Here is a 12,391-nt window from a genome sequence, read left to right as displayed (position 1 = left end):
GATACAAGGTGTGAAGGAACAAGGGGTGGCTGTGGGCATGCACTTGCTGCCGCTGCCAGTGTTTATCTGCATGGCAGGAGGGCATTTGGGCGTTGCCAGGAAGGCGTTTTTATGTAGATTCCTCCTCTTTCAGCACTGCATTGTGGTGCAAGCAAAAGAAGCAAATCCTGTCTGGCTTCCTCTCCGGCCTTTATTCACCTCCCGCTTAGTAGCTGTAAATGTGTGTGAGCCTGCAGGGCCCCATGGAATTGCCTAGGAGTAGGCTGAATCGCTGCAAGGGGTGAACAGCAGTATGGGACAGGCTCGGGCAAGGCAAGGGCCGCTCGGGTTATCGCTTCTCGGCCTTTTGGCTAAGATCAAGTGTAGTATCTGTTCTTATCAGTTTAATATCTGATACGTCCCCTATCTGGGGACCATATATTAAATGGATTTTTAGAACAGGGAGATGGAAATAGAGCTTGCTCTGTCCACTCCACGCATTGACCTGGTATTGCAGTATTTCCAGGACCGGTGCACCCTTCCCTTATGTGTTGACTAAAATCAGATTCCAAAAGTGTTTTTTCTCTTTGCCATTGTTTCTGTCTTTCTGAAGGGATCTCCCCTTTTAATCCCATTATTTCAACACCTGTTGGACAATGCATTTGTACAGTCATGTGTGATAATGAGCTCATTTATTAAATGCAATTAATGAATACATTGCCACCTCTTGTTGTGTGTGTGTGTGTGTGTGTCTTCTGTGTTTCTGTGTTTCCGGCATTTCACATTGGAACAGCTCATTCACCTTCCTTGTCTTCTCTCCGCCCTCCCTCCCTCCCTCCTAGGTAAGTTAAAGAGCTGCACCTGAGCCAGCCACTGATTGATGCAGCACCACAGTCAAATAGTGGAGTGGAGTGGAGTAGGGGAACAGCAAACAGCCATTAAAGCAGCCAGCCGCCTACCCGCCACAATGGACCTACCTGTGTACACTAGGTGGATGTGATGGAATGTACTGTCGTCCCTACATTTCAAGAAGAAGTAAGAATTGCAGTTGCAACAAACCCTTGCTTGCCTACAAAGAGAGCAGCAATTTGGATTTGTTACTATGTTACCTGGAAGAATAACAAACTGTGCAAGGATGGAGGTTGTAGGAGCAAAGAGAAGTTGTCTGTAAAGTTGGTGGATGCCTATTTTCCATTTTGCAGTCCCTTGTCTCCCTCTTGTGGCCTCCTGGAGGCAAATAAATGTGCAAAAAAAAGACAGCCTGGCGGCCGGCTGTTGCAGTGTTGCCCTCTCAGGCAACACTGAGTGACTGACTGAGCCTCACAGTCTTATATAAAGTTCAGACGGAACTTTGCACGTGTCATAGTGGAGCCCTCAGGATTCCAGAGCCAGCTTTCTGACATCATAATGGGGCCTGCCTCAGAGATAAAAGCCTGGGCCCAGGCAGTGTTGTTCAGTGCTGCTCAGCAGGCAGCACAGGACTGGATTAAAGCTGATACAAGGTGTGAAGGAACAAGGGGTGGCTGTGGGCATGCACTTGCTGCCGCTGCCAGTGTTTATCTGCATGGCAGGAGGGCATTTGGGCGTTGCCAGGAAGGCGTTTTTATGTAGATTCCTCCTCTTTCAGCACTGCATTGTGGTGCAAGCAAAAGAAGCAAATCCTGTCTGGCTTCCTCTCCGGCCTTTATTCACCTCCCGCTTAGTAGCTGTAAATGTGTGTGAGCCTGCAGGGCCCCATGGAATTGCCTAGGAGTAGGCTGAATCGCTGCAAGGGGTGAACAGCAGTATGGGACAGGCTCGGGCAAGGCAAGGGCCGCTCGGGTTATCGCTTCTCGGCCTTTTGGCTAAGATCAAGTGTAGTATCTGTTCTTATCAGTTTAATATCTGATACGTCCCCTATCTGGGGACCATATATTAAATGGATTTTTAGAACAGGGAGATGGAAATAGAGCTTGCTCTGTCCACTCCACGCATTGACCTGGTATTGCAGTATTTCCAGGACCGGTGCACCCTTCCCTTATGTGTTGACTAAAATCAGATTCCAAAAGTGTTTTTTCTCTTTGCCATTGTTTCTGTCTTTCTGAAGGGATCTCCCCTTTTAATCCCATTATTTCAACACCTGTTGGACAATGCATTTGTACAGTCATGTGTGATAATGAGCTCATTTATTAAATGCAATTAATGAATACATTGCCACCTCTTGTTGTGTGTGTGTGTGTGTGTGTCTTCTGTGTTTCTGTGTTTCCGGCATTTCACATTGGAACAGCTCATTCACCTTCCTTGTCTTCTCTCCGCCCTCCCTCCCTCCCTCCTAGGTAAGTTAAAGAGCTGCACCTGAGCCAGCCACTGATTGATGCAGCACCACAGTCAAATAGTGGAGTGGAGTGGAGTAGGGGAACAGCAAACAGCCATTAAAGCAGCCAGCCGCCTACCCGCCACAATGGACCTACCTGTGTACACTAGGTGGATGTGATGGAATGTACTGTCGTCCCTACATTTCAAGAAGAAGTAAGAATTGCAGTTGCAACAAACCCTTGCTTGCCTACAAAGAGAGCAGCAATTTGGATTTGTTACTATGTTACCTGGAAGAATAACAAACTGTGCAAGGATGGAGGTTGTAGGAGCAAAGAGAAGTTGTCTGTAAAGTTGGTGGATGCCTATTTTCCATTTTGCAGTCCCTTGTCTCCCTCTTGTGGCCTCCTGGAGGCAAATAAATGTGCAAAAAAAAGACAGCCTGGCGGCCGGCTGTTGCAGTGTTGCCCTCTCAGGCAACACTGAGTGACTGACTGAGCCTCACAGTCTTATATAAAGTTCAGACGGAACTTTGCACGTGTCATAGTGGAGCCCTCAGGATTCCAGAGCCAGCTTTCTGACATCATAATGGGGCCTGCCTCAGAGATAAAAGCCTGGGCCCAGGCAGTGTTGTTCAGTGCTGCTCAGCAGGCAGCACAGGACTGGATTAAAGCTGATACAAGGTGTGAAGGAACAAGGGGTGGCTGTGGGCATGCACTTGCTGCCGCTGCCAGTGTTTATCTGCATGGCAGGAGGGCATTTGGGCGTTGCCAGGAAGGCGTTTTTATGTAGATTCCTCCTCTTTCAGCACTGCATTGTGGTGCAAGCAAAAGAAGCAAATCCTGTCTGGCTTCCTCTCCGGCCTTTATTCACCTCCCGCTTAGTAGCTGTAAATGTGTGTGAGCCTGCAGGGCCCCATGGAATTGCCTAGGAGTAGGCTGAATCGCTGCAAGGGGTGAACAGCAGTATGGGACAGGCTCGGGCAAGGCAAGGGCCGCTCGGGTTATCGCTTCTCGGCCTTTTGGCTAAGATCAAGTGTAGTATCTGTTCTTATCAGTTTAATATCTGATACGTCCCCTATCTGGGGACCATATATTAAATGGATTTTTAGAACAGGGAGATGGAAATAGAGCTTGCTCTGTCCACTCCACGCATTGACCTGGTATTGCAGTATTTCCAGGACCGGTGCACCCTTCCCTTATGTGTTGACTAAAATCAGATTCCAAAAGTGTTTTTTCTCTTTGCCATTGTTTCTGTCTTTCTGAAGGGATCTCCCCTTTTAATCCCATTATTTCAACACCTGTTGGACAATGCATTTGTACAGTCATGTGTGATAATGAGCTCATTTATTAAATGCAATTAATGAATACATTGCCACCTCTTGTTGTGTGTGTGTGTGTGTGTGTCTTCTGTGTTTCTGTGTTTCCGGCATTTCACATTGGAACAGCTCATTCACCTTCCTTGTCTTCTCTCCGCCCTCCCTCCCTCCCTCCTAGGTAAGTTAAAGAGCTGCACCTGAGCCAGCCACTGATTGATGCAGCACCACAGTCAAATAGTGGAGTGGAGTGGAGTAGGGGAACAGCAAACAGCCATTAAAGCAGCCAGCCGCCTACCCGCCACAATGGACCTACCTGTGTACACTAGGTGGATGTGATGGAATGTACTGTCGTCCCTACATTTCAAGAAGAAGTAAGAATTGCAGTTGCAACAAACCCTTGCTTGCCTACAAAGAGAGCAGCAATTTGGATTTGTTACTATGTTACCTGGAAGAATAACAAACTGTGCAAGGATGGAGGTTGTAGGAGCAAAGAGAAGTTGTCTGTAAAGTTGGTGGATGCCTATTTTCCATTTTGCAGTCCCTTGTCTCCCTCTTGTGGCCTCCTGGAGGCAAATAAATGTGCAAAAAAAAGACAGCCTGGCGGCCGGCTGTTGCAGTGTTGCCCTCTCAGGCAACACTGAGTGACTGACTGAGCCTCACAGTCTTATATAAAGTTCAGACGGAACTTTGCACGTGTCATAGTGGAGCCCTCAGGATTCCAGAGCCAGCTTTCTGACATCATAATGGGGCCTGCCTCAGAGATAAAAGCCTGGGCCCAGGCAGTGTTGTTCAGTGCTGCTCAGCAGGCAGCACAGGACTGGATTAAAGCTGATACAAGGTGTGAAGGAACAAGGGGTGGCTGTGGGCATGCACTTGCTGCCGCTGCCAGTGTTTATCTGCATGGCAGGAGGGCATTTGGGCGTTGCCAGGAAGGCGTTTTTATGTAGATTCCTCCTCTTTCAGCACTGCATTGTGGTGCAAGCAAAAGAAGCAAATCCTGTCTGGCTTCCTCTCCGGCCTTTATTCACCTCCCGCTTAGTAGCTGTAAATGTGTGTGAGCCTGCAGGGCCCCATGGAATTGCCTAGGAGTAGGCTGAATCGCTGCAAGGGGTGAACAGCAGTATGGGACAGGCTCGGGCAAGGCAAGGGCCGCTCGGGTTATCGCTTCTCGGCCTTTTGGCAAGATCAGGTGTAGTATTTCTGCATCTGGTTTTGTTGGGAGGTGTCCGGGGTACCCTGCTCCTTGGCCTTGGGGGATCGTCTCTTTTCACAGAGAGACTTCACCCCCTTGCTGCTATTTGGGGAGTGGGCTTAGCCCCCGGACAACGAGTTGCGATCGCGCCTTACCCAAGAGGTCAACCGGCCTTGAGGCGTTTTTCTAAGAGCGTTCCGAGGGCGTTTATCGGGCTTCGTAGGTGTCTGGGGTACCCTAATCCTTGGCCTTGGGGGAGGGTTCCACTTAATTGTGGAATCTGAGCCCTTGCTGCTATAAGGGACAGGCTTAGCCCCCAGGCACTGAAAATGCCATATACATTTGGATTTGCATCCGGGGACACCCGGTTGCGCCAGTCCGTCCGCATCGAGGTGGAAGAAGGCCATCGCCAGCGGAAGAACCTTCGCTTCATTGTGGAGGTGATTCTGCTGGACTTCCTGGGGCTCAAGCGGGCGGACATCCTGTGTCTCAACGACCAGGAAAGCCGCGGTCGGTACACCGTATCCTTTACGGCCGCGGCATGTTGCGACAACATGCACAAAAGATTGTCTGATGCGGACCAGAGTGAGGAGCGGCTAAATGGACTGAACTTTTTATTCCTCTACGGGGAGGAAGAAGTCCCGCTCGTGATGTGCATGTTCAGTCCATTTGTCTCAGAGTGTGACATTGAAACCTTCCTCAGTCGTTACTGCAGGGAGGTCCGCTTCTCACATAAAATCTTGAACACCCAGAGCTTCTGGAATGGCAAAAGAAAATATTGGGTGAAGTTCCGCCAGGATCCCAATGGCATTGGAGGCTTACATCACCCACCCCAGAACTTTGCCATTGGGAAGAATCGAGGATTCCTATTTTACCCCCAGATGCCAATAGCCTGCCGGAACTGCTTGAGATATGGCCACACCAGAGAACATTGTGACCGGCCCCATGTGGTGCAGTGTAACAGGTGTGGCCAGGTTGGACACGTAGCGGCAAAATGCAGTTCCGAGGTGTTGTGCAATCTGTGCGGCATGACTGGGCATGCTTTTAAAGATTGCCCCCGCAGAGCGAAATCTGGGCCACCCAGACCAGGGCCAGAGCGGCAGTTTGCAACATGTGCAGACGCCGCTGGTAATGCCCCAAAACGAGCATTGACGACTGAGGGGTCCAGGCCAAAGTCCTTCACAGCTCCATCGGGGGGCCCACCGATGTCAGCCTCGAGGGACGGCCATAGGGATTCCACCGGGTCCAGGCAGAGCAGGAGGAATTCTGACTCTGCTGGACATAAGTTGACCGGCACCTCTGCAAACAGGTCCTCTGCTCCGCCTGCAGTGGACCCTGTTGAGGCAGTGGTTAGCGACAGGCGTCGTGGCTCCGTAGGTTCTGCAGTAGGACCTGACGCCTGTCCCAAGAGTGTGGGCATGGAGCGGAGACACTCTGTGTCAGACGAGGGCTCCATTAAGAAAACCCTAAAATATGCTGGATTGGAGCCTCGTTTTGACCATTTCCGGTCAACGGGGGGGTCGGAGCAAAGTTCCTCCACTGCGGTTGTGGAGGGGCTTGCGATGAAGGCTCCCCGTAAGCAGGCAAAGGTTGCCAAGAGCGATGGGACCTCACAGGCCCCTGTGCAGCTGCCCAGGAAGGACATCAGCGATATCTTCAGCCAGGGGCCAGAGATGGGTGAGAGCGACTTCGAGGAGATGGATAGGAGCCATTCTGCAAAGAGACAGCGAGAGGAAGAGGAGTCCGGAGTTCGGAGGAAAGCTGCCTATCGGAGTTCGGATGAGAGCAGTGTGGGGGTTGGAGCCGCCCACGTATCTGGCTCTGACCCTACCAACATCCAAGATTTATTGACCCCTCAAAAAGGGGGTCCAGACTCGCAGCTGATCTCCGAGTACGACTCTTCTGGTTCGGACCCTGACCTCAACTAAGACTATGTTGGTTCCTATCAAAGTCGCCTCACTAAATGTGAGGTCCCTAAAGAGCCCTGTCCGCAGGACTGCTTTATTTTCATTTTTAGAGACTGTGGACTTTGACCTTTGCCTGCTTCAAGAATGTGGAATCCCTAATGACTTGGAATATCAAGATTTAAAGATGGACTGGAAACTAGGCCCCTCAGTCTGGTCTGGTGGAAATGACTGTCGCTCTGCGGGGGTTGGATTGCTCTGCCGAGGTCGTTTTATCTCCATCCAAACAGTGACTGAAATCATGCCCGGCAGAGCTATTTTAATACATTTGCTTTTTAATGGAACTTTAATTCGTGTTTTAAACGTTTATGCCCCTCCTACCAAACAGGAGAGGGCAGAACTATTAGAGATTTTACCATTGTTTTGTGTTGGGTCTACCCCCCTGCTGGTGGGTGGTGATTTTAACTGTGTGCGAGATGGAGAACACCGCCAGGGTGGGGATTTTAATCGAAAAATTGACCGTACTTCTTACCTGCTCAAGAATTTTATTGGTGATTTTAAATTGAAAGATTGCTGGAGGGAACTCTTGCCTGCGGACCCAGGCCCCACCTGGTCCAATGGAAGAGTGAGCTCCAGAATTGATTTTATTTTCACTTCTAATAGTTTTATTCCCAAAAAATGTTTGCTTTTAACAAATATTTTATCTGATCACAAGCTCCTTTCAGTGCACCTGGAGCTAGAGGGAGAGCAAAAAGCTTGTAGGGGTCCCTGGAGACTAAACACCACACTCCTGGAGGACCCCATCATTAAAGAGGAGTTTGTGCGGACCTACCAGTGTTGGCAGTCCCATAGAGCGCCCAGTCAGCCTATGCTACACTGGTGGGAGGGCATTAAACCCAAAATCAGAGCTTTTTTTATTCGAGCAGGTAAGAAGAAAGCAAAAGAGAAAAAACAATGGTTTTATGTTCTTAATAAACGTTTACATGTACTTTTTAAATTGAAGGAGATTGGTATGGATGTTGATGATGATATCTTAAATCTTAAAGCTGAAATAAAATATGCCATAGAAGAGAAAGGGAAACAAATAATTTTTAATTCACATGTAAAGCACCTCGAGGATGGCGAGAAGTGTTCCCGGTTCTTCTTCAAAAAGGTAATGGATAAACGAGATGTCATTTTAAACCTTGAAGGAGAAACCACTATGGTCGGCATTTTAAATTCTGCTTTTAATTTCTACCAATCTCTTTTTAACAAGAAAAATATTGATCCTTCCTTTTTAGAACATGTTCTTAATTCCCTTGATGCCAAGCTAGATATTTTAGACCAGGAAGTTTTATCCCGTAATATTACCTTGGAGGAACTTTTATTTGCTTTTAAAAGTTTTTCTAATGGGAAAGCTCCTGGGGAAGATGGTCTGCCCATCGAATTTTATCATGCTTTTTGGGAAATTTTAAAGAATGACATGTTTTTATTGTATAAGGAAGTTTTTATTACTGAAGAGCTGCCCCCTTCCTGGAGGAGGGGGATTGTGTCCTTAATTTTTAAAAAAGGTGAGAGGGACCAGTTAAAAAACTGGCGCCCTATTACTCTTTTAAACGTTGATTGTAAAATTTTAGCTAAACTAATAACAATCCGTTTTAAACCTTTTATTCATAAATTAATCCATCCAAACCAGGTATGTGGGGTACCTGGGAGGTCAATTACTGAGTCCCTGAATATTTTACGTGACATCATTTGGTATTTTAAAGAAAGGGGTCAAAGCCTTGCTATTTTATCCTTAGATTTCGAGAAGGCTTTTGACCGGGTCTCCCATGAATATCTTTTTATGGTTCTTAAAAAGATGGCTGTTCCTGAAATTATTTTAACACGTATTAAGCTTTTATATCGATCCTGTTTTAGCCAAATTTCTATCAACGGATTTTTAACTAAAGGTGTTCCTCTTTTATCAGGGGTGAAACAGGGGTGCCCGTTGTCTCCGCTCCTTTTTATTTGTGCCATAGAACCTCTGTTCACCCTAATAAGAGATGATAAAGTCATCAGAGGCGTGCCCATACCTGGAGGAAGGGGGAACCAGGTAAAAATCCTAGGCTATATGGATGACGCCACCGTCCTATGCCCAGACGCCGCTTCTATGAGACGGGCATTGAGGAACACCGGCTTTTTTTGTGAAGCCTCTGGTTTTAAATTAAACGTTGATAAGTGTGACTGTTTTTATACTGGTGTATGGGATTCCTCTGTGACACCAGGAGTTAACATGCAGCAGGATCAGATAAAAATTTTAGGAATTGTTTTTAATCAAGAAAACGATGGGAGACCCAATTGGGATTCAGTAATTGCCAAAATGGAAAAAAAGGTTTTAATGTGGAATTTGAGAAATCTCACCATGGAGGGAAAAGTTTTAATAATTAAATCTGTTTTATTACCCATAATGCTTTATGTAGCTATGGTTTTCCCTCCAACAATTTTATATATTAAAAAAGTGACCAGGATCTGTTTTATGTTTTTATGGGGTTCCAAAATGGAAAAACTAAAACGTGATTTTATGTACAGATGTAAGGACAATGGCGGGAGAGATGTTCCTAACCTTTTTAACTTCTTTTACATTAAATACTTTTGCTTCTGTTTTAAAATGTATAATTCTGATGGTATTTTTAGCTACTTTTTAAAGTACGCTACGGGCATGATTTTTAAACGATGGTTTCGTGTCCCTTTGAATTCTCCTGTGCTTCTGTGTCCCCCAAAACAATATGCGGTGCTCGAAAAAACTGTCAGGCTCCTAGGTCTCCAAGAATTGGAGCCTGACATATTGGGGGACCAGAAAAAAGTGTCACTCTCCTGTAGGCGGCAGGAGGATACACTGGCAGTTTCAAATTTCTCACAGGCAAGGTCCAAGGTGGTGTGGCGGAACGTTTTCGGGAAATTTATGGCAAATGTGCACAAGGACCTTGCCTGGGCAATCGTTCACCAGTGCCTCCCTACTCGTGAATTCCAGCATAGGCGAGGACTGGTGGCGAGAGCCAAGTGCCCGAGAGACAGGTGTGGTGACGACGAGACGATAATGCACCTGTTTTGGAACTGCCCATATGCACAGGAGGTTTGGAGGAAGGTAGGCCCATTGCTGAAATGGGCCTGCGGTCTTAAAGATCTTAAATTTGAATACGTGTTTTATGGTCTTTTTAACTGCCCAAGTTTTAAACAGCAAATGGTCTGTTGGATCATTTTAAACTGTTTTAAGAATGCCATTTGGAAGGTTAGGAACATTCTGCTTTTTAAACATGATTTTATTGACGTTAAAAATTGTGTGAAATATGCCCTAAGTGAAATGTATATTTATTATCTTAGGGACAAAAAGCAGCTAGGGGTAAAAGAAGCAACATCCATGTGGTGTTTGCAAATGTGGAATACCATAACATTGTAAATAAAAATGGTTTTATTCTTTTATGTCTTTTATGCCCTGTATAAATTTTATCCTGCTATTGTTCTGTACTTTTATTATAACATCTGTATTAATGGTCTTATTATTATTACTTTTGTATTCATTTAAATGTATGAATATTCATGTATTATGCTGTTGATTTTATCTTGTGGTTTCAATTTTAAAAAAAAGTCTGTAAAATATATTATTTTTGCCAATAAAAAACTTTGTTGAAACCTTATCTGTTCTTATCAGTTTAATATCTGATACGTCCCCTATCTGGGGACCATATATTAAATGGATTTTTAGAACAGGGAGATGGAAATAGAGCTTGCTCTGTCCACTCCACGCATTGACCTGGTATTGCAGTATTTCCAGGACCGGTGCACCCTTCCCTTATGTGTTGACTAAAATCAGATTCCAAAAGTGTTTTTTCTCTTTGCCATTGTTTCTGTCTTTCTGAAGGGATCTCCCCTTTTAATCCCATTATTTCAACACCTGTTGGACAATGCATTTGTACAGTCATGTGTGATAATGAGCTCATTTATTAAATGCAATTAATGAATACATTGCCACCTCTTGTTGTGTGTGTGTGTGTGTGTGTCTTCTGTGTTTCTGTGTTTCCGGCATTTCACATTGGAACAGCTCATTCACCTTCCTTGTCTTCTCTCCGCCCTCCCTCCCTCCCTCCTAGGTAAGTTAAAGAGCTGCACCTGAGCCAGCCACTGATTGATGCAGCACCACAGTCAAATAGTGGAGTGGAGTGGAGTAGGGGAACAGCAAACAGCCATTAAAGCAGCCAGCCGCCTACCCGCCACAATGGACCTACCTGTGTACACTAGGTGGATGTGATGGAATGTACTGTCGTCCCTACATTTCAAGAAGAAGTAAGAATTGCAGTTGCAACAAACCCTTGCTTGCCTACAAAGAGAGCAGCAATTTGGATTTGTTACTATGTTACCTGGAAGAATAACAAACTGTGCAAGGATGGAGGTTGTAGGAGCAAAGAGAAGTTGTCTGTAAAGTTGGTGGATGCCTATTTTCCATTTTGCAGTCCCTTGTCTCCCTCTTGTGGCCTCCTGGAGGCAAATAAATGTGCAAAAAAAAGACAGCCTGGCGGCCGGCTGTTGCAGTGTTGCCCTCTCAGGCAACACTGAGTGACTGACTGAGCCTCACAGTCTTATATAAAGTTCAGACGGAACTTTGCACGTGTCATAGTGGAGCCCTCAGGATTCCAGAGCCAGCTTTCTGACATCATAATGGGGCCTGCCTCAGAGATAAAAGCCTGGGCCCAGGCAGTGTTGTTCAGTGCTGCTCAGCAGGCAGCACAGGACTGGATTAAAGCTGATACAAGGTGTGAAGGAACAAGGGGTGGCTGTGGGCATGCACTTGCTGCCGCTGCCAGTGTTTATCTGCATGGCAGGAGGGCATTTGGGCGTTGCCAGGAAGGCGTTTTTATGTAGATTCCTCCTCTTTCAGCACTGCATTGTGGTGCAAGCAAAAGAAGCAAATCCTGTCTGGCTTCCTCTCCGGCCTTTATTCACCTCCCGCTTAGTAGCTGTAAATGTGTGTGAGCCTGCAGGGCCCCATGGAATTGCCTAGGAGTAGGCTGAATCGCTGCAAGGGGTGAACAGCAGTATGGGACAGGCTCGGGCAAGGCAAGGGCCGCTCGGGTTATCGCTTCTCGGCCTTTTGGCTAAGATCAAGTGTAGTATCTGTTCTTATCAGTTTAATATCTGATACGTCCCCTATCTGGGGACCATATATTAAATGGATTTTTAGAACAGGGAGATGGAAATAGAGCTTGCTCTGTCCACTCCACGCATTGACCTGGTATTGCAGTATTTCCAGGACCGGTGCACCCTTCCCTTATGTGTTGACTAAAATCAGATTCCAAAAGTGTTTTTTCTCTTTGCCATTGTTTCTGTCTTTCTGAAGGGATCTCCCCTTTTAATCCCATTATTTCAACACCTGTTGGACAATGCATTTGTACAGTCATGTGTGATAATGAGCTCATTTATTAAATGCAATTAATGAATACATTGCCACCTCTTGTTGTGTGTGTGTGTGTGTGTGTCTTCTGTGTTTCTGTGTTTCCGGCATTTCACATTGGAACAGCTCATTCACCTTCCTTGTCTTCTCTCCGCCCTCCCTCCCTCCCTCCTAGGTAAGTTAAAGAGCTGCACCTGAGCCAGCCACTGATTGATGCAGCACCACAGTCAAATAGTGGAGTGGAGTGGAGTAGGGGAACAGCAAACAGCCATTAAAGCAGCCAGCCGCCTACCCGCCAC

At 46.4% G+C, this 12,391-nt stretch overlaps 5 non-coding genes across 5 annotated transcripts; all 5 read left to right on the top strand.

Annotated features, from left to right (window-relative positions):
• Nucleotides 1-330: 330 nt before the first annotated feature.
• Nucleotides 331-521, top strand: LOC142653353 (U2 spliceosomal RNA). Its single transcript, XR_012848289.1, has one exon. It is a non-coding gene; the product is annotated as a U2 spliceosomal RNA (small nuclear RNA).
• Nucleotides 522-1,803: 1,282 nt separating this feature from the next.
• On the top strand, nucleotides 1,804-1,994 carry LOC142653352 (U2 spliceosomal RNA). The gene has a single exon (XR_012848288.1). It is a non-coding gene; the product is annotated as a U2 spliceosomal RNA (small nuclear RNA).
• Nucleotides 1,995-3,276: 1,282 nt separating this feature from the next.
• Nucleotides 3,277-3,467, top strand: LOC142653351 (U2 spliceosomal RNA). The gene has a single exon (XR_012848287.1). It is a non-coding gene; the product is annotated as a U2 spliceosomal RNA (small nuclear RNA).
• Nucleotides 3,468-10,302: 6,835 nt separating this feature from the next.
• On the top strand, nucleotides 10,303-10,494 carry LOC142653943 (U2 spliceosomal RNA). Its single transcript, XR_012848778.1, has one exon. It is a non-coding gene; the product is annotated as a U2 spliceosomal RNA (small nuclear RNA).
• A 1,282-nt stretch (nucleotides 10,495-11,776) lies between these two features.
• Nucleotides 11,777-11,967, top strand: LOC142653350 (U2 spliceosomal RNA). Its single transcript, XR_012848286.1, has one exon. It is a non-coding gene; the product is annotated as a U2 spliceosomal RNA (small nuclear RNA).
• Nucleotides 11,968-12,391: the final 424 nt, after the last annotated feature.

This window comes from Rhinoderma darwinii, chromosome 5 (genome assembly GCF_050947455.1).
Source record: "Rhinoderma darwinii isolate aRhiDar2 chromosome 5, aRhiDar2.hap1, whole genome shotgun sequence".
Lineage (NCBI taxonomy): Eukaryota > Metazoa > Chordata > Amphibia > Anura > Rhinodermatidae > Rhinoderma > Rhinoderma darwinii.
Note: the sequence above shows the minus strand (reverse complement) of the source record. Positions and strands in the feature narration are given on the sequence as shown.